Genomic DNA, 19328 nt, shown 5'->3' with positions numbered 1-19328 from the left:
AATCATGTGAAGCTAGCCAAGAGGGTGGGAATGGTCATTCGCAGCCAGGCTAAGCAAGCCGACATGCCTAGCTCTGTTCCGGAAACTTCTACCAGGACCCGGTCAGAGGTGATGGACCTGGACCCCATGCCAACGTCTGCAACAGCAGTAGTGGATCCAGTCCCAGAGACCCAGACAGAGCAGTCCCAGAACCGGAACCAGCGGAACAACCAGCATCAGACCCATTGCCAGCACTGAATCCAGTACTTGCAACCCCAACACCAGAGGGCCCCGCTGAACCTGAACCGGGAGCAGCCGGAGCCTGAACCCCAATATAGTGCACCAGCGGAGAGCGGTTCACAGTCAACGGAAACAGCCCCATCCCCTACATCGCTTCCAGAGGGACCAAGCCTAGGTCCACAATTCAATAAGGAACTGATGTCTACAGCATCAGGGGAACCATTCCAGACCAAACAGGAAGCAGATGAATGCCTCCAGAGAGCTTGGACGGCGGCACAGAGCAACCCACCGCCTCTCAGCTCTTATGATCGATCCAGGTTTGTTGTAGAAAGATGACTTTTACACAGGGAAACTCTTTCTGGGGGATACCAGGAAGACTACGTTCCAACTAAGTTCCAACTAAGTACCGGGTAAAGCTCTTGAGCTTGGCCCATGATCATCCTAGTGGCCTTGCTGGGGTGAACAGGACTAAAGACCGTTTGGGGAGGTCATTCCACTCGGAGGGAATGGGCAAGGATGTTTCTAACTATGTCCGGTCTTTTGAGGTATGCCAAAGAGTGGGAAAACCCTAAGACGAGGACAAAGCCCCTCTCCAGCCACTCCCCATCATTGAAGTTCCATTTCAGCGAGTAGCTGTGGATATTCTGGGTCCTTTTCCGAAAAAGACACCCAGAGGAAAGCAGTACATACTGATTTTCATGGATTTTGCCACCCGATGGCCGGAAGCAGTAGCTCTAAGCAACACCAGGGCTAAAAGTGTGTGCCAGGCATTAGTAGACGTTTTTGCCAGGGTAGGTTGGCCCGCCGACATCCTCACAGATGCAGGAACCAATTTCCTGGCAAGAACTATGGAAAGCCTTTGGGAAGCTCATGGGGTGAATCACTTGGTTGCCACCCCTTACCATCATCAAACAAATGGCCTGGTGGAGAAATATAATGGGACTTTGGGGGCCATGATACGTAAATTCGATTGGGACCTAGTGTTGCAGCAGTTGCTCTTTGCCTACAAAGCTGTACAATATCCCAGTTTAGGGTTTTCACCATTTCAACTTGTATATGGCCGCGAGGTTAAGGGGCCATTATAGTTCGTGAAGGAGCAATGGGAGGGGTTTACATCCTCTCCAGGAACTAACTAACCAACCTACAAAACACCCTCTGAACCTCTTTAGCCCTTGCTAAAGAAAACCTAAAGGGTGCTCAAAAAGAGCAAAAAGCCTGGTATGATAAACTTGCCAGAGAGCATTCCTTCAAAAAGGGGACCAGGTCATGGTCTTAAAGGCGCTCCAGGCCCATAAAATGGAAGTGTCGTGGGAAGGGCCATTCACGGTCCAGGAGCGCCTGGGAGCTGTTAATTATCTCATAGCATTCCTCATCTCCAACCGAAAGCCTAAGGTGTACCATATTAATTCTCTAAAGTCCTTTTATTCCAGCGAATTAAAGGTTTGTCAGTTTACAGCCCAGGGAGGAGGTGACGCTGAGTGGCCTGAAGGTTTCTACTATGAAGGGAAAAGTGCTGGTGGTATGGAAGAAGTGAACCTCTCCATGACCCTTGGGCGTATGCAACGACAGCAGATCAAGGAGCTGTGCACTAGCTACGCGCCAATGTTCTCAACCACCCCAGGACTGACTGAACGGGCATACCACTCCATTGACATAGGTAATGCTCACCCAGTTAAAGTCCAACCTTGCCGTGTGTCTCCTCAAGCTAAAACTGCTATAGAACGGGAGATCCAGGATATGCTACAGATGGGTGTAATCTGCCCCTCTGGAAGTGCGTGGGCATCTCCAGTGGTTCTAGTTCCCAAACCAGATGGGGAGATACGTTTTTGCGTGGACTACCGTAAGCTAAATGCTGTAACTCGCCCAGACAACTATCCAGTGCCACGCACAGATGAACTATTGGAGAAACGGGGACAGGCCCAGTTCATCTCTACCTTGGACTTAACCAAGGGGTACTGGCAGGTACCAATAGATGAATCTGCCAAGGAAAGGTCAGCCTTCACCACACATGTCGAGCTGTATGAATTTAATGTACTCCCTTTTGGGCTGCGGAATGCACCCGCCACCTTCCAAAGACTTGTAGATGGTCTCCTAGTGGGATTAGGAGAATATGGAGTCGCCTACCTTGACGATGTGGCCATATTTTCGGATTCCTGGGCAGACCACCTGGAACATCTACAAAAAGTCCTTGAGCGCATAAGGGAGGCAGGACTAACTGTTAAGGCTAAGAAGTGTCAAATAGGCCTAAACAGAGTGACTTACCTTGGACACCAGGTGGGTCAAGGAATTATCAACCCCCTACAGGCCAAAGTGGATGCTATCCAAAAGTGGCCTGTCCCAAAGTCAAAGAAACAGGTCCAATCCTTCTTAGGCTTGGCCGGATATTATAGGTGATTTGAACTGCAATACAGCCAAATTGCCACCCCACTGACAGTTCTAACCAAAAAGAAACAGCCAAATGCTGTTCAGTGGACCAAAGAGCGTCAGAAGGCCTTTAACCAGCTTAAAGCGACACTCATGTCTGACCCTGTGCTAAGGGCCCCAGACTTTGACAAACCATTCCTAGTAACCACCCATGCGTCCAAGCATGGTGTGGGAGCAGTTTTAATGCAGGAAGGACTGGATCAAAAATTCCATCCTGTAGTGTTTCTCAGCAAGAAGCTGTCTGAGAGGGAAAGCAACTGGTCAGTCAGTGAAAAAGAATGTTACCCCATTGTCTACGCTCTGGAAAAGCTATGCCCGTATGTTTGGGGACGGCGTTTCCACTTGCAAATCGACCATGCTGCGCTACAGTGGCTTCATGCTGCCACGGGAAATAACAAAAAACTTATTCAGTAGAGTTTAGCTCTCCAAGATTTTGATTTCGACATCCAACACACCTCAGGAGCTTCTAACAAAGTGGCTGATGCACTCTCCCGTGAAAGTTTCCCAGAATCAACTGGTTAAAATCGTCCTTGAGATGTGAAAAATATTGTTAGTCTTTATATATTGGGTAGTATATTTAGAGGTGCATGTGTCTTATTAACTCTGTTTTCTCCTAGAGCTCCAGGAAGAAATCACAGCCAGCATTCCACCCTATTTGTGATTTTGGGGAGCATGTCATAAATATAAAGGGAAGGTTAAACACCTTTAAATCCCTCCTGGCCAGAGGAAAAATCCTCTCACCTGTAAAGGGTTAAGAAGCTAAGACAACCTCATTGGCACCTGACCAAAATGACCAATGAGGAGACAAGATACTTTCAAAGCTGGAGTGGGGGGGAAACAAAGGGTTCTCTCTGTCTGTGTTACATTTTGCCGGGACCAGAGCAGGAATGCAGGTCAGAATTCCTGTAAAGGGTTAATAAGCAATCTAGTTAGATATGTGTTAGATTCTGTCTTGTTTAAATGGCTGATAAAATAAGTTGTGCTGAATGGAATGTATATTCCGGTTTTTGTGACTTTTTGCAACTTAAGGTTTTGCCTAGAGGGATTCTCTATGTTTTGAATATGATTACTCTGTGAGGTATTTACCTTCCTGATTTTACAGAGGTGATTCTTTTACTTTTTCTTTAATTAAAATTCTTCTTCTAAGAACCTGATTGCTTTTTCATTGTTCTTAAGATCCAAGGGTTTGGGTCTGTGTTCACCTATGCAAATTGGTGAGGATTTTTATCAAGCCTTCCCCAGGAAAGGGGTGTAGGGCTTGGGGGGATTTTGGGAGGAAAGACGTTTCCAAGTGGGTTCTTTCCCTGTTGTTTTTGTTAGACGCTGTTGTTTTTGTTAGACGCTTGGTGGTGGCAGCAATAAGGTCCAGGGACAAAAGGTAAAATAGTTTGTACCTTGGGGAAGTTTTAACCTAAGCTGGTAAAAATAAGCTTAGGGTTTTTTTCATACAGGTCCCCTCATCTGTACCCTAAAGTTCAGAGTGGGGAAGGAACCTTGACATATGGGGTAGCTCTGTACAGCATCTTTACACCCTCTGTTTTGACACTGTTTTGACCCAGAATTTAATATTGAGTTATACCTGATAGTTCTTCTGTTTCCTAATAAATTTGTACAAGTGGCATGAGCTTTGGAAAGTCTGTGAAGAGAGAGGCACCATATTTTCTTATGCAGCTTTAGACTTCAACTTTCCTCTAGGTTTTATCAGAGTTAGTTTATGAAATGTTGGGAAAATCTCATTTATGCATGAGGTTTTATCTATATAGAGACATTTATAGTCCAAGACATTTCAATAGGGATAGGCTCATTTTAAAACCATGATCCAAACACTGTCTTATGTTGGGGAAGTATGGTACTAGATCCAAACTGTGGTGTTTTGTCTCTTCTTTAAGAATCAGTTTTTAAAATATTTCTATCATTGTTCATAAAAGATTCCTTCTTAGAATAAACCGTTTGCTTTTAATTAACAACCCCAGCATGTTCATGATGCAAAGTAAATGTGAAGTTCCAAGATTAGTGTTGCAAGTCTACATATCCCTTACAGTTAAGGTATGGCTTTAAGTATAACTAAGGTTAGTGGCTTTCAATTTTTGCCTAGTAAAAATAAATTAATAGCATTTGTTACAACGAACATGTTAGTGACACATTTTTTTTTTCTCCCCTGAGTCTTCAGTTTTGCACTTAGGCTCATGTTTCAAATGATGTTATCTGGTCCATCGGTTTCCTAGTGGGATAACGTCTATGCTATACAAACTTAACAACACATTGGCATTAAATGGCTGGCTGGCTGGCTGAATGAAGGAACTGAGAATGGTAATGGTCCTGGTAAGGGAACTACCGTCATTTCTCTAGGACAGAATTGGATTCAATGGATGGATACCAAAGGGGAAGCCCACACTGTTGCTGTCTATGCTGTTCTGGTACAAGAACCAAAGAGTCTATTTCATTTTCAAATCCTTTCCGTCTGGCACCACTCATGAGCACTAAAATTACCTTTTTAACAAAACACCAATGTTAATGCATTATATAAAGAAGCACTTCGGTACTGATGTTCTTTGTGGCATTTCTGAATAAATTGGCTTGACCATAATTATGGTAATGATCTTGATTTCCATTTCAAGTCCAGGAAGCAAGTGTGTGCTGTTGCTATTTTTTGTGTTCAGTTGGTTCTACTTTCTGTTTTAATTTTGGTATGATATCGTGTTTTATACTTTATTGCTGCCAAGCAAAAATGGGCTTGCTGGTGGGTGTTGTGTGGGTTAGAAGTGGGAGGAATCCAAAATCCTGAAGTTCCAGTTGTACCATTCATCCGCTTGACATGTTCCAAGACTCTGAAAGGGTTTATTGTAATGTAATTTCACATTGACAGCTCCCTGCATTAGGGAATAGTTGGCATTTGCATGCAAGTTTTTGGGCTGTTACTATGCCTCCTTTTGTTCGCTTGTTATAGCAAGCAACAGAAATTGAATTTGTCCCTGTGGAGGACACAGTCCCTTTCACAAATAAACCAGTTTTTCTGATGAGAGGCCAGGCTTTCTAAAGATAAAACTTAATTTAGTGTACTCCTGTCAGTAAACAAGAGCCCATTTTGGGGAAAGCAAGATCACCTAAGTGTGGAAGCCGAGAAAAGTGGCTTCAAGAGGGGAGATGTAAAGCTCACCTCCATCATGCTCCCATCCTATGTTTATGCCCTCCATTAAAATCCAGCTCTACAGATATTCAATGACCTTCCCTAAAAGCATGAAACAGTATTTAGGCAAGAAATGCAGAGCCAGTAATAGGAGGAGGATGGCCTTTGTCTGAAGGACTAGTGGAGTATCTGACAAAAAGGCTGCAAATGCTGAAAAGGAAAAGTGTGTCATGAACAAAAATTCAGTTGCTAGTGGGGCTTAATGGCCAATGAACAGACATACTCACTGAGTTGACTGATGAAAAATGTACCAGAAAAAGAAAAAGTGAGCCCTTTAGTCACAGGTGCTGATAACTGTGTTTAGCAAATAAAATCAGGTATGGGTGGGGGAAACAAAGGGAGGGGAGAGAAGGTATGGTAAGAAAATTGAGACTCATGAAAGATACAATGATAAAAGGGTGGGTCAGGAAACCTCAAGAGAAGGAGTTCACTGTGTCGCGTATAGGAAAAGATCTGTTGAATCGGCATTTCAAGAGTGAGGTTTCAGTAATGAGGCACGTTTCCGAGTAGCAGCCGTGTTAGACTGTATCCACAAAAAGAAAATGAGTACTTGTGGCACCTTAGAGACTAACCCATTTATTTGAGCATAAGCTCATTTATTTGAGCGTAAGTGAGTTACAGCTCACTTCATCAAATGCAATAATGAGTAATAAGGCAAACTTTCTATTTTCCTCAGGAAGTGTTAGAAGCCCCCTAGGAATATTATTTCCAGATTATGCTAATTAAAGAAAAAGTAAAGATGCAGTGATGAGGAAATAAAAGTTAGTATGTTAGTATAAGGCCACAAATTTATTATGACCTATGTTCTCTGGCATTATGGCTAAAGCAGAATCTGAGTGAATAAATCAGTAAAGAGTTTAGAAAGAGACATAAGGATTTGACCTTCTGCAATAAAGTTTTATTCTCAGTGAAGAAAGTAAAAAGATCCTCCACCCTTGCACTGAGAAAAGAAACTCAGGGAGAACAATCTGAAGATGAGATGGAGCTGAATTTCTTGTGAACAGTAATACCTATTATTGTACAAAAAGAGAAGCACTGGATAAAAAGAGAACAAAAATATGATTAAGGAAATACAGTCCCAGTAAGTTCTGAAGAGTAGGTCAAAGAGAACTGACTAAAAAAGCCAAAATTAATTTGGACTGTCAGAGTAGGAGGAGAAGATATTTAAGATATTTCTACATTGAAAATTGAAGGTTTTATTTGGAAAATATTCCTCAAAGAAATGAGATTAACAAAATGAGGTTGAGGGTGGCTATTATATGTGTTGGTCGTAGGAGCCATAAGTGAGTTTTTTCTCTCCTTTTATAAATTGAAAAGATTTCTAAAATTAAATAGCTATATCTTTATTTTGAGGAGAATATTAAGATATAACTTGTAAATGTAAATATTTGGAGTAGAAATGTACTGTAATGGGTATCCAATTGGGGGCAGAATTGAGGCCATATAAACAGATTTAGGAAATAAAACCCATATAGCCTCTGAAAATCAGTTCTCAGCAGCCCATTAATAATCATATTCACTGTTTCTGGCCTCTGTAACAGCAGGATTTAGATGTAGTTGGCGAGTACAAGGGCATACCAATAAGCGGCACTTACAGTGTGTGGCATTTTTCTCCAATCTATGGCCAAGCAGAGGCAACAAGTACTAATAAAATTGAATGACAGTTGATAAAACAAGTGCAGCTTATTTCATTCTATCTTGCCAAGTCTGGGTTTGACCTACCTCTAAGTGAAGTTATGCAACAAATATTAGTGTATATCTATAAACTATGGTAACTTATGCAATGAGAACTAAGACATTTCCCCAATGCCGTTTTATTTGTGTATTATGAAAACCTTTCTTGGATACTTCTTAAACATAACATTGAATGGGGAAACTACCTGTATGTTGACACTTGCATTATAGTGTTGTAAATTGTCGACCTAGTTAAAGATCAGCTAACACTGGTTATTTATACAATTTCTAAGTAAATTGGAAATGCAAAACATTGTTAGTCATAAATAACCAGAGCTTTTCAGTCAATTACAAGTAGAGGTAATTAGTTTGACTGTTGTGCAAAAAGCCATAGGTAGGAATGTTTTCAGAATGCTTGTGTATCTTGGAGGGCTGAAGCTAGTGTGTACCTGAATTTAACTGCTTGAACCAGTTTACTGCTTACAGTCTGTGGTAAATGCAGGACTATAAAATGAAAGTTCTTATTCCTATCTCCTGTTCTTTCTCTCTCTCGTCAGATACTTTCAAACATACCTACAGAAGTGCTTTATTTCTTCATTATATTTCTTCATATGTATATAAAGTGAACTTTTTTAAAGGTACTTGCTCTGGAAGAAGTCTGTCTTAATCAGCCAAAGTGTTTAAAGGAGAACATGAAAGTTAAAATGATCTTTGTTTTATGTTTTCTCTTAGAGAGAGAGAGAGGTTTGAAGAATGATAGATTAATCTGGGAAGGTGAATGACACTCTAAAGGTAAATGACCTTTCTCTTTTCCATTTTTTGCTTCAAGTGTGCTGCTCAACAAAGAATATACTTGTATGAAAATTGTCATTGGAGCATTTAACAAATTTTGACAAAATACTTTTAATCAAGTTGATTAAAAAAGCCCATTATTATGGGGTAGTTCAATTAAAATTGAGTTTTTAGAGATGAGAAACTAGTTACTCCAAAAGCTTGGGACCTGAGAACTTGGACACATTGCTATACAGTATTGAATCCATTATGGGAAGTGCTGTTGATTGAAAGTCTAGAGAGTCTGCGTTTAGTGCACACTTGCATTATGTCTTGACTTATTTGAGAGATGCTGACGCAAATTTCATTTGGCAATTTGGGTTTAATATACAGTTGTGTGTGGAGGTAATACAATTATACAGTGGTATATCTGGTACAGTATCTTTTATTTTAAGAAAATAGTAGTAGTAATATACAGTAGCAATCATTGTACTATGATCAAATAAAGCCCCAAGGTAAGTGCTCAGTATCTCATAGGTAAGGCTGTGTTTTAGTCACTGGTATTTTTAGGAAAAGTCATGGACTGGTCACAAGCAGTAAACAAAATTTCATGGTCCGTGACCTGTCCATGACTTTTACTATATACCCCTAACTAAATCTCAGGCTGGGGGCCGCGGGTGCTGAGCGGAGGTGGCCTGGGAACCCGCTGGTGCTGGGCATGGGGAGGCGGGCGGTGGCATGGAGCCCAGGACCCCTGCTGGTGCTGGGGTGGAGGGTAGGTGGCAGCGCGCAGCCCGGGACCCCTGCTGGCGCTAGTGGAGGGGTGAGGGGAGGGAGGAGGCAGCAGTGGTGGCACGTGACTCGGAATCTCTGCAGGGGGGCAGCGGCGTGTGGCCCGGGACCCCCGCTGGTGCTGTCGGGGGAAGGGCTGGCAGGCTCCCTATCCAGCCCCTATCAGCATGTCCCTGAAGCTCCCCTCCCCAAGGTAAATGCTGTCCAACACCCTGCCCCTCCCGTGCCTAAACTACTGCTGCTGTCCCAAGGGGCAGCCCCTGAGCCAGCCGCATTGGCTGCAGAAGTTATGGAAAGTCACGGAATCCATGACCTACATGACAGACACACAGCCTTACTCATAGGTTCAGGTGCATAGAGGCAGACTTGCAGTCCCTATTCAGACCTTACTCTGATCAAGTGTTGATTGGCTTCAGTAGAGACTGAAGAAATTGCAGGATATGGATCACTAAACTATTATTTATTGATTGATTTATTTATTTATATTTCCGGAGTGCTGAGGAGCCCTAGTCATGGACCAGGATCCCATTGTGCTAGGTAATAAGTAGTCAAAGGATACACTTCTAGTCTGGCAGAAGATACTATCTCACATTTGCATCTAAAATGTGAACCAGAAATTAGTTTTTTCCTAACTCGTTAGTCTTTTTTCTGACTAAGAGTAGAGAGTTTGCTTCTTACCATTTTATGCACTTCAATGTATAATTATGATTGTGCTGAAAAGGGGATGAAGGACTTTTAGTTGAAATTAGGTTTGGTTTTTTGGATGGCTCTAAACAAAGAATACAGTAGTAGGGAAGTTCATTTCACATTTGAAGGCTTGTAAAAGGTGATCTGTGTAAGAGATAGTAACATTAAATAGATTCTAAGGCCAAGACAAATACTTCAGCACCAAGTTTCAAAGTGTGAAACTACCATTTCCTGTGATTGTAATACAGAGTGTGAGGAAAAGATGTCAGAATACAAGATTTCATGTGTGGATCTGCCCCCTCTCAGGCATCCATTCAACCTCACTGACATCACTTTTTTCATGTTTGTCTGTTGTGTTTAATGTCTGCTTGGTATTTTTCTACCATCACTATATTTTTTTAAAGTTTTTATATTTTACCTTTCCTGCTTCTGGGTGCTTTCTGTAATGCTTATTTACTCAGTTTATTTAAAATAAAACTATTCCATGTTATTGTAAAGCTACTACAGTCAAAAGAAAGAGGGTTCTCATCACAATTAGTTGGGAGGTCCAGGGGATTCCAAGGGTCATAGTGAGGGGAATGATACCAGATTTTGTGGACTGTATGTGATCTGGTAGCCCTGTGATTATCACCAGTGTGGCTAGCATTTATTTTGTGAACTTGTTTTCAAAAAGAGGAACTTAAACCTGAGAAGTGCTAGTCCAAAGGATCTTAGAGTGTGGGCCAGCTTTGAGTGTTGCTGCTTGTAGCAAGCTATGTTAGAGATATATTTATTATAGTAGGGTCTAGGAGCCCTGTCATGGTCCAGGACCCATTTTGCTAGGTGCAGTACAAACACAGAACAAAAAGACTGTTTCTGCACCAAGGAGCATATAATCTAAGCATGCAACAAGAGATAACAGATGGATACAGACAGACTAACAGGAGAGCACAAGGAAACAGTGAAATAATACTGGTCAGCATGATAGGCTGTGGTCTCAGCTCGCCAGCAGACTTACTTGTCAGGTTTTTTTGTTTTCTGGGGGTTTTTTTTGGTAAGACCTCATGGTGGAGGAGAGTAGTAAGGAGAGATATGAGGTAGGATGATGAGGTAACTGTGGATGTTTACAGGGAGCTTCTTCCATGCAGGGCAGCATGGGAGAGAGCACTTAGGGTATGTTTACATGGCAGTTAAAAACCCACAACTGGCCCATGCAAGCTGACTAACGTTCGCAGGGCTCAGGGTAGAGGGCTGTTTAATTGCGGTTTGATCTTTGGGCTCTGGCTGCAGCCTGGGCTCTAGAACCTTGGGAGATGGGAGGACCCCAGATCCTGAAAGTATACACTGTAGTTAAACAGCCCCTTAGACTGAGCTTCAGGAACCCAAGTCAGCTGGCTTGGGCCAGCCACATGTGTCTAACTGCAGTGTAGATAGTATCGTTAAGTGCTTGTTTGAAAATTTAACAAGTGGGCAGTGGAGGAAGGCTGATAGGAGATGGGAGTAGACCGTTCAATGCTGAATTAGAGATGATAGATTGAGTGGAGATAGATCATCGTGAAGAGCCTTGAAAGGGAAGACAAGTAGTTTGATAGGATAGAGAACAGGGAGCCAGTTAACAGGATGCAAAGAGAGAATGACATGGTCAAAGCGATGGGCTAGAAAACGATCTTTGCAGCAACCTTCTGAATGGTTATGTGTAGGGAAAGATTATGTTTGTCTACACCAGAGAAAAAGGTATTGCAAGAATCGAGATGCAAGCTGAGAGCCTGGACAAGAGTTTTATATATGTGGATGGATAGGAAAGGCCTTAGAGATTTTAGAGATGTTATGCAGAAAGAATTGGCAAGACTTAGATGTATGTGGTCTTGGAGTGTTGAAAGGAATGATGAGAATAGCTTTAGGACTACGTAGAGAGTATGAAGATATTCTCACAGATAGTAAAGTAGTCCACCCTATAAATGTGAAGCAAGTCAAAATGAAGAATTATCAGTTGCACTAATAGGCACCTGCAGCAAAAGTGTGCACATCTAGAATCTTAAATTTGAACTTCAGAAATAGGTAACTTCCTGAAACATGTAGAGAATCATTTGAATCCTCAAGCCTGAGTTGTGGGGATGGCTGTTAAATTTCATATAAAATTCAGGATGCAGTTTGAAAGCTTATAGGCATTCTATTTCTATTTGAGATCCATAATATCTTTTCCATGATCCAAATCACCATTACTTGTCAACATCAATTCTATGCCATGCTACTCTGTGAAAAGGTACTTGACATTAAACAGAGAATCTACATTAAGTATAAATGTCTCTGATTCCCTTGAAATTGAACCTGTTGTAGTAATCTGCTTGTAGCATTTGTTTCCCTGTAGTACAATACTAACATACCTGCCCACAGATATATGGGACTGTATCTGTAACATACTGAGAGTCCAGCACAGTGTGAGTTAAAATGAAACCGACATTTGAATAACGCAAACGACTAACTACTTAATTTACAAGGGAAGCATTAAAATTAGTCCTGTCACTCTAAAATATTTTTGTGCATCTTGCATAGTGAACCTAGGGTATGATTCACCTAAATCTTGGCTGTGCTTCTATTTCGTGGTATCTGGAAACTTTTAACAAAACTATTTGATTATTACAGGCTGATGATGAGATATGGCACTTCTGCTGCTTAATAACATGTAGCTTGGTAAGGTTCGTAGCTTGGGTCAAGAAAAACTGTTCTCAAAAATGCTGCTGTAATCCCAGCATTAGAAACTCAAGTGAACTATATAACTTTGAACCTGATCTTGTACGTGTTGAAGTTAGTGGTTGGCTATGCCCTTGACTTGAATGGGAGCAGCAGCAGCGTTTTTATTCATTAATGTTCCAGTTCAACAAGGTACTAAACGTTGAAGTCAATGGGACTACTCAAGTGTTTAAAGCTAGGCATGTGCTTAAGAGACTTGCTGACTTTGGGCCTAAGAAAATGTTTAACCACTCGATGGTAGGATGTTTAGGTGACACAATACTCCTGAGTTTTGACGCCTGGTTATGTTGCTGTGGTTGACTTCGGCATAGAAGGGACAAATAGTAATTTTTAATATTTACAGAAATTATAGAGGGTTCTGTTCATATCGGGTTAAACCAGGATGGAGAAGACTGGCTAAAACAAGTGTACAAAGCTGTAATTGGAAAACTGTATTTAATAATCAGCTTCCTAGTCTCACACTTCAGAAGGGGTTACAATGGAAGTTTTCTCAGGTTAGTATTTGAATTGATTAGGTAATTAGATTTGGTTTGTGAATCAAGGCAGGTATACGCTTTGTATTTTAGAGTGGTTACTGTGTAGTTTTTAAACATGTTTTTAGCCACAGAGTTACAAGCAGTGTATTATAAATTTGATGCAAATGAAAAATTATTTCCTAGTTTGTGACAATATGAAAAGCTCTTTCATTGTCCAAGTCCTTGGCTTTCCTAGCAGGTGATATGAGTGCCTGCAGATGTTGACCCATGTGAAACACACTGGTTTTCTTCACATTCTAAAACCAGCAAGAATTTAGATTCCAGAGCAGGTTAGCTGCAAACAGAAAGTCCTCTGATCTGTATTTCTAATCTGCATCAGATGAGTAAAGTTTATAGAAAACATGGACTAGAAGGCCAGTGGGAGGCAAGGAACCATAAACTCTTTAGTTTTGCTCTCTGCTCTGCCCCATAAATATTGTGACCATGGGCAAGTCACTCAGTTTTTGTGTTCCCCATCTGTAAAAATTGGAGTAATATTATATATAGGTGTACATCAGAGGGTTATTGTCGGTTAATTATTTAACTTTTTATACAGCTTTAAAACCAGAAAATCCTTAGTTCTGTCTGTTACTTCAGGCTTTCTCAGTCCTATTTTGCCATAGGGGGGTGGAAAGGTAGATAGTAGAAGCCTTTCTTATTGCTGCAACATAAACCATCAATATTTTTATAAAGTAGGTCTTTTGAATGGAGAAATATGGCTGACTGGATGCTGTTTAACCTCTGTCTGTTGGATGTAACTGCACAATTGTTTACCAAATATTTTGAGTTACGTTAAGTTAGTATAGCGTTTACTCGACAGTATAACTGGCACTTTTCTCTGCCTTATGGTCCTTGCATGTGCACATGCTATGGGACATACTCTGCCCTTGGTCGAGTCAATGTGGCTCCCTGTTATTTCCATGAGAAGTACATGCATGAATCTGAGTGTGTGCATGTGCCATTTGTCCCTAGTGTAGGGATATCTAATATTACTGTATCCCTCATCACATATTCTGAAAATTAAATGACAATAAGCACTATTACTTACTCTGATCACCAATAATCATGTGCTGTACTGTGGTTGCATTTATTATTTTTATTACCCTGTTCACATTTATTGTAAATGTTATTCCACCTCTAATCCTTGTTTTTTACTTTGCCTTTCAGACTGTAAGTTCTCAGGGCAGGGCCTGTCTTTTGACATGCCTGAACAGCATCTATAAGTAGTGTATTTTGGGTATTAATATTTTAACATTTTGCTTTGTCAGATTCTGTCTTTTCATGTGCTACTAAAATACGGTGACAATGAAGGGCAAACTAGGGTGGATTTGATTTAAATCATGATTTAAATCAGTAGTCAGGAAGACTCGATTTAATCATGGATAGCTACATAAAAGTGCACTTTTATGTAGAAATCCATTATTAAATCGAGTCTTCCTGACTAGTGATTTATTTAGTTGTTATACTAGTGATTTGTTGGTTGTTATAACCTTAATACGTATTCTTCACATCTCAGAGGTAATTTTAAGTTTCATTTTTAGAAGGTACACACTATACATTTTTAAAGTGATTTATTTTGAAAAGTTTTCCAATTAGTTTTACAGCTATATCAGAAAATGAATGATTGTTCGGTTATTTCATTTACCAACGGTAATTGAAGCAGATATTTATGAAGTCATTGGGAGGTGAACTATCTCCAGTTCAACAGGTTAATCATTAATATTTGGAGGATTTTTTTGCCATGCCTCTTGGAGGAGAAAATCACCAGACAGACATTTAAATCGTTTTATTTAACTAAAACAACAACATTATGTATTCTGGATTTTTTTCTTCAACAGCAAACATATAATATTTTAACAAAACAAGCATATGAATTTTTGAATTTAGTTAAACATTCAAGTTTTTTAAAATCAGGTTTGTTTTTGTTAAAATTGTTTCTAACTAAAATAGAGGAAATATTTTTAAAAACAAAACAAAAATTAAATAGACTATGTCAGCCAGGTCAACATGAGAAACGTAAAATATTGGCTTCTGCAGCTAACTCAGTCGTCTTCACCTTCATTTTCCTGTTTGTTCATAATCTGGAAAAGAAAAACAAGCTTTCCTGCTTTTTCCCAGACGGTTTCTCAATTTGGAATGAATTAGTCCAAAGGAAGAAAATATTCTTTCTATACTGGCAGAAGACAGCAACTGCTGTTAAAAGTGAGATTATCACTTCAACAGTCTCTGAATCCGAGTGTTTAAGTGACTTCCACCAGTTCACTGGTGTGACTTTCTTTAAAACATCGTCAGCAAACGTATATTTCTTGAATGGTTCCCCCTTAGTTCTGAAATTTATTATAGTTGTCATTATGGAGGGATGATTGCTGGGTGTCCATGTCATAGCCAACTCCTCTTCTGCAGTTAAGGTTTGACCCTGATGCCGAGTATTGAGAATATTTGCAAGAAAATGACCTGGAGTTAGTACTTGTCCCATTCATTTTTTTAATGCTTGTAATTGAACTCTGTCATTGCATATTTCTCTTTTTAAGAACTCACTCCAAATTTCAACAGCATCAGCAATAAAACAGCTATTTCCCTTCATTTTGTTCAAGGCTACAGAAATAGGCTTCAGGGTACTCGACATGTGTTCTTAAGCCCAATGTTGAGAACTTTGGCTGTGACAGTGCCATCTATTTTTTCACGATTTTGTTCACAAACTGTCATCAGATTAGGCCAGTTCTTGATATTGTGCTCAAAACAGTCCACTACTGAGTTGCATCACACGTCTTGTGGGAGAGTTAGCTTGGTTCCTCCCACTTTTTTCAGAGCAGCTGCTGCAAAGTGGTTGTTACAGAAGTATTTTGCAACTTCAACAACATTAGCCTTTATTTCTGGAATACTGAAGTCTTTGGCTAGGAGGTGCATCAAATGAGCACTGCAACCGTATGTTACTAGCTTGGGACTCTCTTCTAAATAATTTCTTCTCATCTTTGATGCATTTGCAGCATTGTCTGTGACCAAGTTGCATACTAGACATTTGAATTTTTTTTCAGTTTGTTATACTTTTTACTGCTGCTTCTTGTAAGTATTCTGCTGTGTGTGCATTTCCTGATATATCAATTGTTTCTGTAAGGAAGACATTCCCTTCTTCTGTTAAAGTGGCAAAGAGTCCTGTGGCACCTTATAGACTAACAGACGTATAGGAGCATAAGCTTTTGTGGGTGAATACGCACTTCATCAGATGCATGTAGTGGAAATTTCCAGAGGCAGGTATAAATATGCAAGCAAGAATTAGGCTAGGGATAACAAGGTTAGTTCAGTCAGGGAGGATGAGGCCCTCTTCTAGCAGTTGAGATGTGAACACCAAGGGAGGAGAAACTGCTTCTGTAGTTGGCTAGCCATTCACAGTCTTTGTTTAATCCTGAGTTGATAGTGTCAAATTTGCAAATGAACTGAAGCTCAGCAGTTTCTCTTTGAAGTCCTGTCCTGAAGTTTTTTTGCTGCAGGATGGCTACCTTTAAATCTACTATTGTGTGTCCAGGGAGATTGAAGTGTTCTCTTACAGGTTTTTGTATATTGCCATTTCTAATATCTGATTTGTGTTCATTTATCCTTTTACATAGGGACTGTCCAGCTTGGCCGATGTACATAGCAGAGGGACATTGCTGGCACATGATGGCGTATATTACATTGGTGGATGTGCAGGTGAATGAACCAGTGATGGTGTGGCTGATCTGGTTAGGTCCTGTGAGGGTGTCACTGGTGTAGATATGTGGGCAGAGTTGGCATCGAGGTTTGTTGCATGGATTGGTTCCTCAGTTAGAGTTACTATGGCGGTGTGTATTTGCTGGTGAGAATATGCTTCAGATTGGCGGGTTGTCTGTGGTCGAGGACTGACCTGCCTCCCAAGGCCTGTGAAAGTGAGGGATCGTTGTCCAGGATGGGTTGTAGATCACTGATGGTGCGTTGGAGAGGTTTTAGCTGAGGATTGTATGTGATGGCCAGTGGAATTCTGTTGGTTTCTTTCTTGGGCTTGTCTCACAGCAGGAGGCTTGTGGGTAAATGTCTGGCTCTGTTATTCTGTTTCCTTATTTCCTCATGCAGGTATTGTCATTTTGAGAATGCTTGGTGAAGATCTTGTAGGTGTTGGTCTCTGTCTGAGGGGTTGGAGCAAATGCAGTTGTACCTCAGCGCTTGGCTGTAGACAATGGATTGTGTTGTGTGTCCGGGATGGAAGCTGGAGGCATGAAGGTAGGCATAGTGGTCGGTGGGTTTTCGGTGTAGGGTGGTGTTAACGTGACCGCCACTTATTTGCACCGTGGTGTCTAGGAAGTGGACCTCCGTGTTGGTCCAGGGTGAGGTTGATGGTGGGGTGGAAGCTGTTGAAATCGTGGTGGAATTCTTCCAGTGTTTCCTTCCCATGAGTCCAGATGATGAAGATGTCATCAATGTAGGTTGCGTAGGTGGAGAAGGAGCGTGAGTGGACGAGAGCTGAGGAAGCGTTGTTCCAGGTCAGCCATAAAAATGTTGGCATATTGTGGGGCTACTGGTCTGGAGGTATATATTATCACCAAATTTGAAATAATTGTGCATGAGGATAAAGTCACAGAGCTCAGCAACCAGTTGTGCTGTGGCATCATCAGGGATACTGTTCCTGACAATTTGTATTCCATCTGTTTGTGGGATGTTTGTGTAAAGAGCCTCTACATCCATGGTCGCTAGGATGGAGTTTTCTGGAAGATCAGCAATGCATTGTAGTTTTCTCCGGAAATCAGTGATGTCATGGAGATAGCTGGGAGTGCTGGTGGTGTAGGATCTGAGTAGAGAGTCCACGTATCCGGACTGTCCTTCAGTGAGAGTGCCAAATGCCTGAGATGATGGGGCGTCCAGGATTTCCGGGTTTGTGGATCTTGGGTAGTAGATAGAATAACCTCGGTCGGGGTTCTAAGTGTATGTTGATTTGTTCCTGTGTTAGTGTAGGGAGTATCCTGAGTAGATGGTGCAGTTTCTTAGTGTACTCCTCAGTGGGATCTGAGGAAAGTGGCCTGTAGAATTTGGTATTGGAGAATTGTCTGACAGCCTCCTTTTGGTAGTCAGACTTGTTCATGATGACAACAGCACCTCCTTTGTCAGCCTCTTTGATTATAATGTCAGGGTTGTTTCTGAGGCTGTGGATGGTATTGTATTCTGCACGACTTAGGTTATGAGGCAAGCGATGTTGTTTTTCCACAATTTCTGCCTGTGCATGTCGGCGGAAGCATTCTATGTATACGTCCAGACTGTCATTTCGACCCTCAGGAGGAGTCCATGTGACGTTCTTCTTCTTGTGCTGTTGGTGGGAAGATATCTGTGTATCAGTGCGCTGTTCAGTGTTATCTTGAAAGTATTCTTTGAGTCAGAGACAGTGAAAGTAGGCTTCCAGATCACTGCAGAACTGTACCATGTTTGTGGGGGTGGTGGCGCAAAAAGAGAGTCCCCGAGATAGGACAGACTCGTCTGCTGGGCTGAGTGTGTAGCTGGGTAGATTGATGATATTGCTGGGCGAGTTAGGGGTACTACTATTGTGGCCCCAGGTGGCAGGTAGGATTTTAGACAGCTTACAGTCCTTTTTCCTTTGTAGAGAGGTGAAGTGTGTAATGTAGATCTCCTGTCTTATTTTAGTAAAGTCAGTTTGTAAGGAAGGCTGGTTATTTATGAGCGTCTCCAAGTTGGAGAGCTCTTTTTTGATGTTTTCCTGTTTGCTGTATAGGATCTGGTGATCAGGTGGTTCCTCAGTTTCTTTGATAGTGTGTGGCATAATCTCTCACTTTGCTATCTACATACTGCACAGACCAATAGATTTTTCACCTTCAGTTCATTTGTTATGATGTCCATCCGTTTGCATTTGAAAAGGAAGATGATATCTGTCTGTACTTGTGCAAGTTTCTTCATGAGGTTGATGGATTTCCACTCAATAAGACTAAATGCAGTGCCTTGCATGGTGTCAAGTATCAGAGGGGTAGCTGTGTTAGTCTTCTGTTGTCTCACAAGCACATACAAAAGGATCATTGTGGATATTGCGCCACCCATCAAGACTCAGGTTAACAATTTTACCCTCTAGACCAGGGTCGGCAACATTTCAGAAGTGGTGTGCTGAGTCTTCATTTATTCACTCTAATTTCGGGTGCCAGTAATACATTTTAACGTTTTTAGAAGGTCTCTTTCTATAAGTCTATAATATATAACTAAACTATTGTTGTATGTAAAGTAAATAAGGTTTTAAAAATGTTTAAGGAGCTTCATTTAAAATTAAATTAAAATGCAGAGCCCCGCGGACCGGTGGCCAGGACCCAGGCAGTGTGAGTGCC

General features: G+C 41.2%; 1 protein-coding gene across 15 annotated transcripts in view; it reads left to right on the top strand.

Annotated features, from left to right (window-relative positions):
* Nucleotides 1-19328, top strand: part of SGMS1 (sphingomyelin synthase 1) — a 204175-nt gene that overhangs the window by 81599 nt on the left and 103248 nt on the right. For all 15 annotated transcript variants that reach the window (XM_077822310.1, XM_077822307.1, XM_077822309.1 and 12 more), the window contains one exon: nucleotides 8237-8296. The gene's annotated coding sequence lies outside the window, so the exon portion shown is untranslated. The remainder of the gene's footprint in view (nucleotides 1-8236; nucleotides 8297-19328) is intronic.

Source organism: Eretmochelys imbricata, chromosome 7 (genome assembly GCF_965152235.1).
Source record: "Eretmochelys imbricata isolate rEreImb1 chromosome 7, rEreImb1.hap1, whole genome shotgun sequence".
NCBI classification, from domain to species: domain Eukaryota; kingdom Metazoa; phylum Chordata; order Testudines; family Cheloniidae; genus Eretmochelys; species Eretmochelys imbricata.
This window is presented reverse-complemented; position numbering and strand designations above follow the sequence as displayed.